Here is a 15,801-nt window from a genome sequence, read left to right as displayed (position 1 = left end):
GGCCTTCAGAGGATCTTGGACAGCGTCAAGAGAGGATGAGACATACTCAACTGCATACCTGCAAAGGAATTCAGAACCTGTAGGTAAACAGCCTATTTCAGATTCTCAAAGACTGAAATATTCGAGTAATTATTCCTACAAGGTTTTTTTTTTTTTTTTTTTTTTTTGAGACGGAGTCTCACTCTGTCGCCCAGGCTGGAGTGTAGTGGCGCAATCTCAGCTCACTGCAAGCTCCGCTTCCTGGGTTCACGCCATTCTCCTGCCTCAGTCTCCCAAGTAGCTGGGACTACAGGCGCCCACCACCACGCCTGGCTAATTTTTGTGTGTGTGTTTTTCAGTAGAATGGGGTTTCACTGTGTTAATCAGGATGGTCTCGATCTCCTGACCTCGTGATCCGCCTGCCTCGGCCTCCCAAAGTGCTGGGATTACAGGCGTGAGCCACCGCACCCAGCCTCCTACATTGTTTTAATCACTCATGCTACAGGCTTAAGAAGCTTAAGGAAAAGCATGCAAGATATCACTCTCCTAGTGTGGAACAAAAGGAAACCTTTATCTTGTCTGTTTTAATTTCCCAGATTTCCTACCTTCTCATTTTATCATATGCATTTTTCAGCGTTAACTGGTCAGTGCCAATCACATTTACCTCATGTATTATTGTCTGATATTCAAATTCTCTCTGGTGCTTCTTTTAATGACATGTCCAGTCTTCTGTTGGGACACAATTCTGCCCATGTTGCTCATTTCTTAATTTCCCTGCCCCTACCCTCTCTCTTTATTGCAAAGTATCACTTGAGACTAAATGAGATTTTTTGCCTGTTGTTTGTTTTTAAGCCTTCGACTGTCCTGCTGCGCAATTTCCAGCTGAAGTTATAATCTTCTGTTTGGGATACCATAGTTGATTACTGTTGAAATGACTGTAATACTCATTATACACCATTTGTTGGAAGAGTGGCAGAAGACTGTGATTAAATAAAAATTGGCTTGGATCATGCTTCCAACTTCTACCACATTACTTTAAGAACGTAATCAAAATTTTGCTGTTGGTGTTTCTAGATGTTTTTCTCAATCACTTGCTTGGTCAGTACAAATGTGGTAGATTGAATTATTGACTCCATTATTTACCACTGCAGGAATCTACATGCTTCTCCACAGACCTTTGTACTTCCTCTCACTATAGACCGAGTAGACCCTTTGATCTCAGTCATGTGACTTGCTTTAGTCAAGAAGGCTTGAAATGTGCTTGCATAGATGGGCTTATCCTCTCACACCTCTGCCACCTTTGTAAAAAGAAGCTGTCCTGTTACGATTTTGTACCAAGGAAGATGATGGATACAGAAGCATATTTGGACCCACCTCACACCCTGGCATCCATGGCAGACTGGAAAGCCAGTTCTGTGCCTACTCACACACATGTAAGAGAGAATAAATGGTTGCTTTCAGCCAGCATTAGGACTGTTTATTGTGCAACAATAGTTGACTAATACTACCATCCACATTTATGACTATGAGTGAAAAGATATGTTATTAACTGCAGTCACATCATCAGTTAACATTCCCAGAGTACTCACTGCAGGTAGAAACATTCTGAGGAGCCCTAAAAGAGATATAGAAGTTTTGTCTGCTGCTCTGGAAGATTCTGATAGAAGGGCATGCTGCTCATCAGATTTCATTATTTCAATAACATTTATTGAGAGCACACTCTGTCAGACACTATGCTACAGCCTGGAAGAACAAAGATAAACAAGTCAGGCCTGACTTCAACAAGCATGAGGCCTAGTAGGAGAGACAGACTTGCAAGCAAAGCGCTGCTTTATAAAATTCCCAAACTGGCCGGGTGCAGCGGCTCACGCCTGTAATCCCAGCACTTCGGGAGGCCGTGGCAGGCAAATCACGAGGTCAGGAGATTGAGACTATCCTGGCTAACACAGTGAAACCCCGTCTCTACTAAAAATGCGAAAAAAACAAAAAAATTAGGCGGGTGTGGTGGTGGGTGCCTGTAGTCCCAGCTACTCGGGAGGCTGAGGCAGGAGAATGGCGTGAATCCGGGAGGTGGAGCTTGCAGTGAGCACAGATCGCGCCATTGCGCTCCAGCCTGGGTGACAGAGTGAGACTCTGTCTCAGAAAAAAAAAAAGAAAGAAAAAGAAAAGAAAAAAATTCTCAAACTGCAACTGTATTTGATCTATACACAGTGCAGGGATCTGGAGCCCAGCATACAATGTCCAAGTGTTTGCAACAGAACCCTGGCTCAACCAATTTTCTCACCTTTATTTGCCTCAGTTCCCTCATTCATAAAAACTGAATAATTCACATATAGGATGGTATCTGACATATAACATCAACTCAATGTCAGCTATTATTATCACTGTTGTTATTATTATTAATATAAACATCAGCAGCAGTAGTATAGTATTAAAGATGAAGTAGCCAACCTTTCCTTGACCATGGCACATTTAGAGACATTGAAATTATTGTGCTAAATGCTAAGAGGGATTAGAAAATAAATGAAGCAAGCCTCCATTCTCAAGAAGCTTACCAGAAACATTCACACAAAAAGGTCAGTAATTATTGAGGATGAAAATAATGGTAACTGAAAAAAAACATGTATTATATACCTTGTCAATTCAAACAAAATTATTTTATACACATATAATCACCTAGGCTTGATTGGTTAGGGGTTTTCACTGGTATGGTGACATTTGTCTCAATTTTGCTGAAGATGATACTATGTAAATTCATGTTTGATAGTTATAATTAAATTAAAATGGAAGATTTGTATTTCTCCCTTGATAAATTGACTCAGTCTCACCTACATCCTTAGAAGCTCAGTCTCAGGCAACAAATTTCCACGTAATTCCATTCAAGCTGTATACACTGGACTACAGTCATACTTCTACCATTTGTAAATGAAAAATACATAATTGAATTAGGCTTCTGGAGCTTGCCTTACTTATCAAGTTTCAATTCCAGACTAAGTGTCTAGAACAGCCCTTATACTACTCTAAGTTACTAGATTAACCACAGTATCTAATTTCCACTCAAGTTGTATGTGCAGAAAGGCCCAGAATAAGCATGTTATTAAAGTTTAATATGAATGATAAATATAATCATAAAATAATATATTGCCCAAAGTGTATATGTGGCTGAAACCAGGCAAGGGCCAGTTCTCTGGACTTGGTCTAGGTGATGTGATGGTTAGAATGCTTCAGGTGAAGATGCGGGGAATAAGGGGACTGGACTGATTAGAAGTATACATAATTGGCAGGGCGTGATGGTGCACACCTGTAATCCCAGCACTTTGGGAGGCTGAGACAGGTGGATCACCGGAGGTCAGGAGTTTGAGACCAGCCTGATTAACATGGTGAAACCCCTTTTCTACTAAATACAAAAAATTAGCCAGGCATGGTAGCAGGTGCCTGTAAGCCAAGCTACTTGGGAGGCTGAGACAGAAAAATCACTTGAATCTGGGAGGCAGAGGTTGCAGTGAGCCAGGATCACACCATTGCAGTCCAGCCTGGGCAACAAGAGCAAAACTCTATCTCAAAAAAGAAAAAAAAAAAGTATACATAATCTTCAGATATTTTCCCCTCAAAAATTGTACATTTGGCTAATTACAAAAGCTTATAAACATCTACAACATGCACACACACACACACACACACACACACACACACACACACCCCAACAAATAAGAAAGTGAAAATTGGCAAAAGTTATAAAGAGGTAACTCACTGCAAAACAAATATAAATGGCTATCAGATGAAAATGTTTGACCTTACCAGTAACTAGAGAAATTAAAGTTAAAACAATATAAAAATATTTTACACTTATCTGATAATTTAAATTTTTAGAAATTTATATAATGACAAGCTTTGGTTCTCAGCTTGAATGCTATTGGTGTATGGAAATGTTACTGATTGTTATCTGCTGATTTTTTAATCCTGAAATTTTGCTGAAGTTGTTAATCAAGTCTCGGCATCTTTTGGAGGAGTTTTTAGGGTTTTCTATGTACACAGTAATGTCATTAGTGAAGAGAGAGTACTTGACTTCTTTTTTTCCAATTTGGATACCTTTTATTTCTTTCTCATGCTTAATTGCTCTGGCTAGGACTTCTAGTACAATAGTGAATAGAAGTGGTGAGAGTGGAAATCCTTGTCTTTTTCTATTCTTGTGGGCAATGCTTTCAACTTTTCCCCATTCAATATGATGTTGGCTGTGGGTTTGTCATAGATGGCGCTTATTATTTTGAGATGTGTGTGTATATACACACACATATTTTATATATATATATATATTTATATATACACACACACCAACACACACATATAGATTATGTATTATATATACCAACTTAAATCCCAGAGGTGAAAACTACAGTGTGTAAGATAAAAATTACATTGGATGGGTTTAACAACAGATTATACATTTCAAAGGAAATGCAGAAGAACTTGAAGCAGAGAGAGGAGAGAGAATTTTTCCAGAAAGAAAAAGAATATCAGCATTCTGTGAGACAACTGCAAGTGGCCTAATATAGGTAAAAGGGCATGAAAGAGAAAAAATAAATGAAACATAATGACCTGAATTTTTTTCCAAATTTGATGAAAACTCTAATATCCAGATCCAAGAGGCAAAATAAATCCCCAAGCACCAGAAAACATTATTTTCATTTTTACTTTTATTTTTTGGTAGAGAAAAGGCCTTTCTATGTCGCCCAGGCTGATCTTGAGATCCTAGGGTCAAGCAATCCTCCCATCTTGGCCTCCCAAAGTGCTAGGATTATAGGCATGAACCACCACACAGGGCCAGAAAAAATTCTAAAACTATACTAAGGCATATCATAATCAAATTGCTAAGACCCAGTAATTTTTTTAAAATCTTAAAAGGTAATCTTATTTACAGAGGAACAAAGGTAAAAAGGACAGAAGATTTCTTGTTAGAAAGAAATACATCCAAGAAAAGAGTTGAGCAACATTTTTAAACTACTGCAAAAGAAAAGAATCCTTATAATCTAGAATTCTACGTCCAGCGAAACTATCATTCAAAAACAGGTGAAACGACATTTCCAGAACACAAAAGCTGAAACAATTCATTAATTGATACACACTAAAATATATTAAAGGCAGTGTTTTAGGCAGAAAGTAAATGATATTGATAGACTGTAATAAGTTAAGAGGTCAACTATGCATCCTGAAGCAACTGCAAAAATAACAAAACAGAGTTTTAGCTAAGAGGCTAACAAAGAAGACAAATTCAAGTTATCAAATCTACTAATCCAATAGCTGACAGTAAAAAAAAAAATTCAAAGAACAAAGAAAAGGTGGTACAAATAGTGAGTTCGTTGATGTCAAACTTAAACCTAACCATTTCAATAATCACACTAATATTTAATATTGTCTCTTCAAATATAAAGATACAGCCATTAAAAGATTAAGATATAAAACAGTGGTATCTATGTACAACGATAACACTTTCAAAAGAAAGCTGAAGTGGCTGTTAAATATCAGACAAATTATACTTCAGAGCAAAGAATATTACCAGTAATAAAAATGATTTTTTTTCTGATAATGGCAGATTGCCAATTCATCAAGGCATAATTATTATGCATTTCTATGCACCTAATAACATAATTTCAAAATAAGTGAAACAAAAATGCATAGAATAGCAAGGACAAATAAACAAATCCAAACTTAAGTCAAGGATTTCAATACTGTTCTCTCAATAATTGATAGAATGAATAGAGAAAAAATCAGTAAGGATATAAATAATTGAAAACCACTAGGAACTTACATGACATTTATGGAACACTCCACACAAAAACAGGAGATACACATTTTTTCCAAGTGTACATGGAACATTTGCCAAAATAGACTATACTCTGGACCATAAACGTAAGTCTCAGTATATTTAAAAGTATTCGAATCACATAAATAACATTCTAACATAAACTAAGTAAAGATAACAAAAATATTTCAGATAATATTAAAGTATTAGGGAACCAAATAACACACTTTAAAATAATCTATGGGTCAAAGCATATATAAAAAGGGAAATTATAAAGTATTTTGAACTGAATTATAATGAAAAGAAACCATATTAAAGAATTTGGGGGTAACAATTTGTTGTTGTTGTTTTTTTTTTTTTTTTGAGACAAAGTCTCACTCTGTTGCCCTGGCTGGAGTGCAGTGGCATGATCTTAGCTCATTGCAACTTCTGCATCCCGGGTTCAAGCGATTCTCCTGCCTCAGCCACCGGAGTAGCTAGGATTACAGGTACCTGCCACCACGTTTGGCTAATTTTTCTATTTTTTTTAGTAGAGACAGGGTTTCACCATGTTGGCCAGGCTGGTCTCAAACTCTTCATCTCAAGACATCCACCTGCCTTGGCCTGCCAAAGTGCTGGGATTACAGGCGTGAGCCACTGCACTCGGCTGGGGATGCCAATTTATAGCAATCTATGCCCACATTTAATAAGATGTATGGTTTTAAATACATGACCTCAAATTCTACCTAAGAAATTAGAAAAAGAAGAGGAAAATAATCCCAAAGCAGAAAAAAAGAAAATCATAAAAATCAACACAGAAATCAATAAAATAGAAAACAGCAAACAAAAGAGAAAATTAATGACACCAAAAGCTAGTTATTTTACATAATCAATTAACCCGATAAACCTCTGGATAGACTTAGAATAAAAAGAGACAAGACTCAAAATACCACTATAGGGAATGAAAGAGGTGACAGCAATACAAATTCCTCATATTAAAAGAATAATCAGAGGAAATACTAATAAGTTAAAAACTTCGATGAATAGAAAAAATTTCTTAAAAGACACAATGTAACAAAATGTATTCAAGAAGAGATAAATAATCTGATAGGCTTATATCCATTATTTTAAAAACCCGAAACTGTTCTTCCAGCCTTAGATAGCTGCACTGGTTAATTCTACAAAACATTTAAGGAAAAAAAAAAAATAACAAATTTCATACCAAAAATTCCAGAAGATTGTTAAGGAGAAAACATTTCACAATTCATTTTATATGGCCATCATTATTTTGATACCCAAACTAGACAAAGACATTACAAGAAATTACAGACTTATCACAATAATACAGATTAAAAAATCTAAACTTCAGAAAATAAAACCCAAAACTCTTAAGAAAGATTGTCATTAAATTGAGTTTATTCCATGAATAAAAGGGTGATGTAACATTAAATGTTAATCGATGTAATTCAGAATACTAACAAACTAAAGAAGTAAAAACATATGAACATCTCAGTAGATACAGGGAAAATATTTGACAAAATCTGACTTCCATTCCTGATCACCACTCTAGCAAACTAGGAATAGCAGCGTATTCCTACTACCTGAAAAGCATATCTATGAAGAACCTATAATTAATATGATAGTAATGATGAAAGACTGAATGTTTTCTGCGTAAGGAAGAAAAGAAGAATGTCAGCCTTTAGCACTTCTGTTTAATAATTTTACCTGAACCAGTGTTTTAATAAAGCAGGAAAGAAAAAAAAATTAAAAATTACCTTTATTTTCAGATGATATAACTGTCTATGTTAAAAGCATGATGAATTATACAAAAAGTTACAGAATTTATTATTGAGTTTGGCAAGGTTGCAGAATACAAGATCAATATTAGAAAATTAATTGCATTGCTATATACAAGCAACAATTGAAAACTGAAATAAAAATACCATTTGCATTAGCATCAAAATATGACCAGCCTGGGCAAAAGAGCGAGACTCCATCCCCCACTCAAAAAAAAAGACATTTTTAGGAATGAATCTGAAAAGAGATATAAAAGACCTATACACAGAAAATTTTTAAAACATATTGCTGGAAGGAATTAAAGAAGAGCTGAATAATTGGAATGACACACTGTGTTCATGGTTTGAATGACTTATTATTAAGATGCCAATTTTTCCCAAATTGATCTGTAAATTCAACACAACCTAAAACAAAATATTATCAGGCTTTTCTTGTAGACATCAACATAATTTACAGGGAAAGGACATAACCTAGAATAACCAAAATAACTTTTTTTTTTTTTTTTTTTTTTTTGAGACGGAGTCTCTCTCGGTCACCCAGGCTGGAGTGCAGTGACCGGATCTCAGCTCACTGCAAGCTCCGCCTCCCAGGTTCACGCCATTCTCCTGCCTCAGCCTCCCGAGTAGCTGGGGCTACAGGCACCCGCCACCTCGCCCGGCTAGTTTTTTGTATTTTTTTTAGTAGAGACGGGGTTTCACCGTGTTAGCCAGGATGGTCTCGATTTCCTGACCTCGTGATCCACCCGTCTTAGCCTCCCAAAGTGCTGGGATTACAGGCTTGAGCCACCGCGCCCGGCCATAACTTTTAAAAAGGAAAAAAATTATAGGACTAACAATATCTGATTTCAAGACTTATTACAAAGCTACATAACTAAGGGTGCTATTATTACTAAAATAAACAAATATGCAAATAGAACAGCCTAGAGTTTTCAGAAATAGATCCATACACTATGGACTGCCTTTTGACAAAAGCGCAAAGACAATACAGTGGAGAAATGATAGTCTTCAACAAACAGTATTGAATCATTTGAACAAGTTGTATGTAAAAAAAAAAATGAACTTAACTTCAAGCCTCATACTATGTAAAAAAGTTAACTTAAAAAAGATCATAGACATAAATGTAAAACATGAAACTATAATAATGTCTTAGCAAAACTACATAGAAGAAAATGTGGCCTCAGATTAGTCAAATATCTCTTAGATAGGATAGCAAAGGTAGGATTCTTAAAATGATACATAAGTAAATTACACTTCAAAAACAAAAACTCTTTCTTAAAGACACTTCTAGCTGCAGCAAACCACCATGGCATGTGTATACCTATGTAACAAACCTGCACATTCTGCACATGTATCCTAGAACTTAAAGTATAATAATAATAATTTAACAACAGCAACAAAAAGATTGGGCGTGATATCCAAGAACTTAAAGTATAATAATAATTATTTAAAAAATAAAAATAAAAATAAAGGCTGGTTGCGGTGGTTCACACCTGTAATCCCAGCACATTGGGAGGCCGAGACGGGTGGATCGCCTGAGGTCAGGAGTTTAAGACCAGCCTGACCTACATGGTGAAACCCCGTCTCTACTAAAAATACAAAAAATTAGCTGGGTGTGGTGGCGGGCACCTGTAATCCCAGCTACTCAGGAGGCTGAGGCAGGAGAATCACTTGAATCCAGGAGGCGGAGGTTGCAGTGAGCCAAGATCACACCATTGCACTCCAGCCTGGGCAACAAGAACAAAACTCCGTCTCTATTAATAATAATAATAATAATAAAGCACTATTAGGAGAATACAAAGACAAATTTCATCCTGGGAGATATTTGCAAATTGTATATTTAATAAATTACTTGTATCCAGAAATACATAAAGAACTTTCAAAACTCAATAATTAAAACCAGACAGCATACCACAAAAACAGAAAAAAGATTTCAGCCGATACCTCACTGAGGAAGACAGGTAAATACCAAGAGGCATGTGAAAATATGTGTAATGTAATTCTTCATTAGGGAAATGCAAAATTATGATATAATGAGAAACCACTCCACACCTGTCAGAATGACTAAAATGAACAAAGTCTGACCAGATCAAGTGTTGGTAAGGATGTGTAGGAACCACCCCAGAAGATATTTACTTAATGCAAAGGAAGGCATAAAGGAAGAATAGAAGAACCCAAAACACCTGACACATATGAAAAACAATACAATGTACTGTGGAAATCTTTCTAAATGTATACCTGAGCCACAAGCCAACCTTTTCTTTTAAATGGTTGCATCACATTCTACTTAGTGCTATGTTCTATAATTTATCTATTACCAATGATGATTGTACAGAGTGAATCCATGTCTTTATTATTTATTTATTTATTTATTTATTTATTTATTTATTTATTTTTGAGACGGAGTCTCCCTCTGTCGCCCAGGCTGGAGTGCAGTGGCTCGATATCCGCTCACTGCAAGCTCCGCCTCCTGGGTTCAGGCCACTCTCCTGCCTCAGCCTCCCGAGTAGCTGGGATTACAAGCGTCCATCACCACGCCTGGCTAATTTTTGTATTTTTCATAGAGACGGGGTTTCACCATGTTAGCCAGGGTGGTCTGGATCTCCTGACCTCGTGATCCACCCGCCTCCACCTCCCAGAGTGCTAGGATTATAGGCGTGAGCCGCCGCACCCGGCCCCATGTCTTTATTATTAAAACAAAAAACATCCTTACAGATATACCTTTGCAATTCAGGGCTGGTTTATCTGTTTGTTTTAAAGCACCAGCTGGTAGTACATTTTCTTCACACACAGTGGGTAGTTATGAAGGAACACCACAGTGTGAACACAATATATAATCATGGTACTTTTGCATACTTTAAAAATCACTCAGGTTCCTTCCAAATATGAGCTAATCCAAAAAACTACTTGGGATGCACTGGCAATATGGGTGGTCCTTCTGTTCAGGATTAAATTGTGGCAAAATGTCCTGTAAGCCTCATACTGGTTGTATTACTAGAAAAGTTCTCAGCCTCAACTTCTACGCTTTTGTTCATATAGGAGCCCCCTGCAAGAGCAGGGACTTTCATACTGAGGACAATGAGGTAAAATAATAATAATAATAATAATAATAACAACAGCAGCAACAAAACAGACCACTGCCACTACTCTCATTAATACTACCAGTGCTGTCATTTATTCTGGGCTTACACTCTTAGTAGCAAGCTGTACACAAAATAATTCCTATTATCTTATTTACTCTTCAAGGTAGTAAAGAGGTAGATAGTATTGTCTCTGATTCATAGGTAAGTAAATCTGGATGCAAGTCATTTAAGGAACTTTCCCACAGTCACTTAGCTGGTAAAGGGATCAAAGATTCAAATACAGATCTTTCTGGCAGAAAAGCCACACACTATGCAACTACCTTACCGCTATATTTAACTGTAAAAAATCATCTGGAATTTCAATGTCCAACAATAAGAAATACATTGTGTAAAGGATGGAATATTTACATGATGAAATGTTCTGCATACATTTGAAACATATATTCAAAATTAATTCAAATAACACTGAGCTGTAAAACATAATGATTTAAATCTTATTAAAAACTGAGTGTAGGAGAGGACAGAGACATGTCTAGATCGCTCCAATTGTTTTTTTTAATTTTTTTTATCCGTCTCCCGGGTTCAAGCAATCCTCCTGCCACAACCTTTCAAGTAGCTGGGACTACAAGCACGCACCACCATTCCCAGCTAATTATTTTGCATTTTTAGTAGAGACGGGGTTTCACCACGCTGGCCAGGATGGTCTCGATCTCTTGACCTCGTGATCCACCCCACCTTGGCTTCCCAAAGTGCTGGGATTACAGGTGTGAGCCACTGCACCCGGCTCAATTTTTTTTTTCCTTCATTTTACTCCTCATGGGCATTTAGGAAGACTATATCTGTCCATTTATTTTGCAATAAATTTGATACCATGTGGCAAAAGTTGCTTGGTTCTTATAAATATCCTTTATGAGCCTCTTTTTTTTTTTTTTTTTTTTTTTTTTTTTTTGAGACGGAGTCTTGCTCTGTCACCCAGGCTGGAGTGCAGTGGCCAGATCTCGGCTCACTGCAAGCTCCGCCTCCCAGGTTCACGCCATTCTCCTGCCTCAGCCTCCCGAGTAGCTGGGACTACAGGCACCCGCCACCTCGCCCGGCTAGTTTTTTGTAATTTTTAGTAGAGACGGGGTTTCACCGTGTTAGCCAGGATGGTCTCGATCTCCTGACCTCGTGATCCGCCCGTCTCGGCCTCCCAAAGTGCTGGGATTACAGGCTTGAGCCACCGCGCCCGGCCGAGCCTCTTATCTTATTCTATCATAGGAAACTTGGAGGCCATGTGTTTCAAATCATTTACCTATGATATAGTGGAACTTGCAACAGACTGGAACTTTGAGGAACTATGGGAAGCAGAACCCTTGTTAACCTACATTAAGTATATGATGGAATTAGGAACCAATCTTTGTGCTGTAAAACTCCTAAAATGTAGGGATCTGTCACTGCATCATAACCAGCCTATCCTGACCAATACTTTCTCCCTAACTTTGCAAATACAAACATATGCACAAATATATCCCAGGAACATACGGATCAAAATAATCATACATTTTCTGTTTTAATTTTGAGATTGTTTCTTATGTCTTATTTTCTTCTCTGCATTTACACATTTCCCTCTAAAAATACCTACGTCTTATGTTTAAATTATTTTTTAATTGCTCAGATATTTTTTGTAATTATTAGGACAGACAATAATTCAGAAAGAGTTTCTCTACCACTTTTTTTAAAAACTGTTCAAATTTATTTCCTTTTCTCAGCTTCACATAGGTTTCAATCTCAGCTCATCTGTCCTATTATTTGAAGTCTTTTAAATATATATGAATTTACATTTTTATCTATCTTCTTGTAACAAATAATTTCCATTAATTCCCATGCTACTTTATTTTTTTAAAAATGTTCCAGAATTTGCTTAATTGATTTCAAATTTTGTTGGAAAATTCAGTCTGTATTGTTTTACTGGCATTAGCTCTATATAGGCTTTTTCAAATGCAAGAAACTTGTCATTTAATTTTTAGTATCTTATATAAGCCCAAGTATAGCTATAACCGCCAATATATTCATTACTTGTGCCCATAAACATGGAAACCTTTATTATAATTCTCACATTACATATTATTAAGGAAACATCCAAGTACTATGTATTGACAATCTAAGATTAAGGACCAAATGAGAAGGGAGGAAGGGATTATTGATAAGGAGAAGGTTGGGTCAATATAATATCAAACAATGGTCTCCAAGAGACTCTGAGAACTGTGTATTGATTATTGATATCTTTCTGAATCAATAAGCTGATCGATTGTGAGTACCTTTCTATAAAGAGCCCTTAAATAATTTCTCTCATTGATCCAGTAGGCAGCTGTTCCTATTGCTTTTGTGCATCTATGAGCATGCAGATGTGTGCTTTGTTTATGTATCTGTACACGTAGAAAGTGACAAGATGAGGAAGGAAAGAAGGAAGAAATGAAGAAACAATGAGAGAAGTTCACCAACAATGAGAAAAAGAAGTGCATTTGCCAGCTGGATTTCTTTTCTCATGATCAGTGACATGAAACAACAGCTGGCCTTGTATAATTCTGGACTCAACCAAAAGAAACATCAGACTTTAAAGAATGGTTTCTTGGCATCATTTGGCTTCCAGGAGATCGAGGAGTAGTAAGACTTCATCACGAACTCAAATAGCATAAAAACCTCTGGGCCCTTGCCTGACCTGCGTTCCTCTATGAACATCAGAACACACAAAAAAAATTGGGGACAAAGTTCTCTAGATAGTTTTATTACTGAATTTGCAAATTCTCTTATTATTTCATAAATAAGAAATGAAACATGTTTTAAGAAAACATGTAATAATAAGCTTTAAAAAACGGGCTGCCTTTTAGGCAACGACTTCCTGAAGTCATGAGTCAGGGAGGGGTGGTCCAGAGCTGGTTTAGTTTTTAGTGATTTTTAACTACAAGATTTCTGTCTTGAGAAAATAGTTCTTGTTTCAAATTGGGCATTGGTCCTTCCCCTTATAATCATTCCCATGGTTCCACAAAGTTGAAAATCGACTTGGAACACATGGCATTCATATATCTTGGAGTCCCAGAATCCTATGATCACCTCAGTTGCAATCTCATTCTGACTTATTTTCAAAACCTCTGATTAGCTCTGTTCTGCACCTTCCCCATTCTTAATCTGCATTCCCCCACAAGGTAGCCATGTACAATCAACAGAGCTCCCCAAATAGAAGGCAAGAAATGACGAGCCAGAAACAAAACATCTTTTAAGATATAGTTTGCAAACTCTTCCTTGTTTGCTGCCTACTGTCTGTTTTTAAATAATGCACAAATCAACTTCAGTACCATGGAAATAATCAACACAGGATCAAAACCTGGAGTTTCTAGTAGAGCACAAATCAAAAGCTGTAGGAATCCAACAGCTGGAGCCTGTCTCATTATTTCCCCGTTCTTTGATGTGCTTTTCAGCCAAGTATCTTAGAGAATTACTTGCAGATATGTCTATCTACAAATTCTACATTGCTTACATATTATAGTTTCCAACAGAGATAAATACTGTAACTGAGTTCTCATTTTCAAAATAGAACCCCTTCTTTTTTTCATCTTTTATTATGCACACAATCTTGTAAATGGCAAAACTGAAAATCAGCTGCATCTACTAAGAGAATCAAGTTTGTTATTGACTCTGAGATGCTAGTTTCCATTAGATCATCCATCATAGCTTTATTATGTGATCAACTGCCTAATTAATTTTGTACTGGGGTATTTAGACAGAACACTGAATGTTTCAGTGGGGTTTTACTATAATCCTGCACCTGCGGCCTCAGAGATTTAGATATCCTCCTATCATAAGTTTGTACTGTGCCTATAATCACTTCTGCTTCACTAGGATTCCAGCAATTCAGTCCAGTGAAATTCAGCAATATTAATTTCAGAAACACCAGAACATTTGCATCTGTGGTTATGTTTCTTTGGACTTTAATCAGATCAAAGTCACTGCAAGATATTAAGAGCGCTAGATACAATATTTTGTTCAGACAGTTTTAGTGGCTAAATCAGACACTGTTTTGATTTTCTGTGCTTATCTGTTAATATGAACAGATGCAATCATGCTATTGTATAATGACTCTTGATTGCCAGCAGTATTTGATTTTGCAACCATTCAGTGGTGATAATTAAAGATAACGGGATATCCTATACAGTAATAATTAAAGATAGCTTTGTGAGCTTTATCACATGAATAAATGCCACAGAAGAGGAATTGGTTCTCTAAAGTTCCTCAGCAATGCATATTTTTGGAAGGCCAAGTTTGAAAAGTCTTAAAAAGAGACGTTTTGGTGCAACAGGCATAGCTCAGTTTGAGCTAATTTAAAAATTTTCACTTATCTTGATCGCCACACATTACGACTTTGTTCTTTATTTGTTCAGGAAAATACCAGCAAGAGTGTGCTGTTCACAAGACAGAAACGGAGAAGAATCAAGCAATATGCAATGTTATATTTCACACACAAACAGGCATTGATAAATGTACAAATAAAGAATCTTCGAATCCATCTTCCATTTGAGAAGAGGAACTAGAAGTCTGTGAAACTTCCTTTATCTACTCTATGGAAACTAGGTGACAACTTGGGATGCAGACAGCCCCTCCCACAGGACATTATTCCCCCTGGGACTAAAACTGAAGGAAAAAATTTAATTTATTATGTTTTTGTCAATTAATTGAAAGTGAAGGCAATGACTTGTCACAAAAAGCAATTCTTAAAGCAAGGCCAGCAGTGAACCCAGCTTGTAACATCTGCCTTCAGGAATACATTGCTTATAAGTGTAGGAACGCCATGATAAGTATAGGACACTCAATTGAATTTAAGCTTCAGATGTAAAAAAAATCACTCTTTAAAAATCAGATTTAATTCTATTTCTTGTATTTGCATTTGCTAAGTCTTCCAACCCTATATAAACATCTATACAGGTATACCTCAGAGATATTGCTGGTTCCATTCCAGACCATCACAATAAAGTGAATATCATGATAAAGTGAGTTATGTGAATTTTTTGGTTTCCTAGTGCATATAAAAAGTATGTTTACACTCTACTGTATTCTATTAAGCATATAATAGCATTATTTCTAAAAACAAGGTACATACCTTAATTTAAAAATTCTTAATTGCTAAAAATGCTAA

This window comes from Macaca fascicularis, chromosome 6 (assembly GCF_037993035.2).
Source record: "Macaca fascicularis isolate 582-1 chromosome 6, T2T-MFA8v1.1".
Taxonomy (NCBI): domain Eukaryota; kingdom Metazoa; phylum Chordata; class Mammalia; order Primates; family Cercopithecidae; genus Macaca; species Macaca fascicularis.
This window is presented reverse-complemented; position numbering follows the sequence as displayed.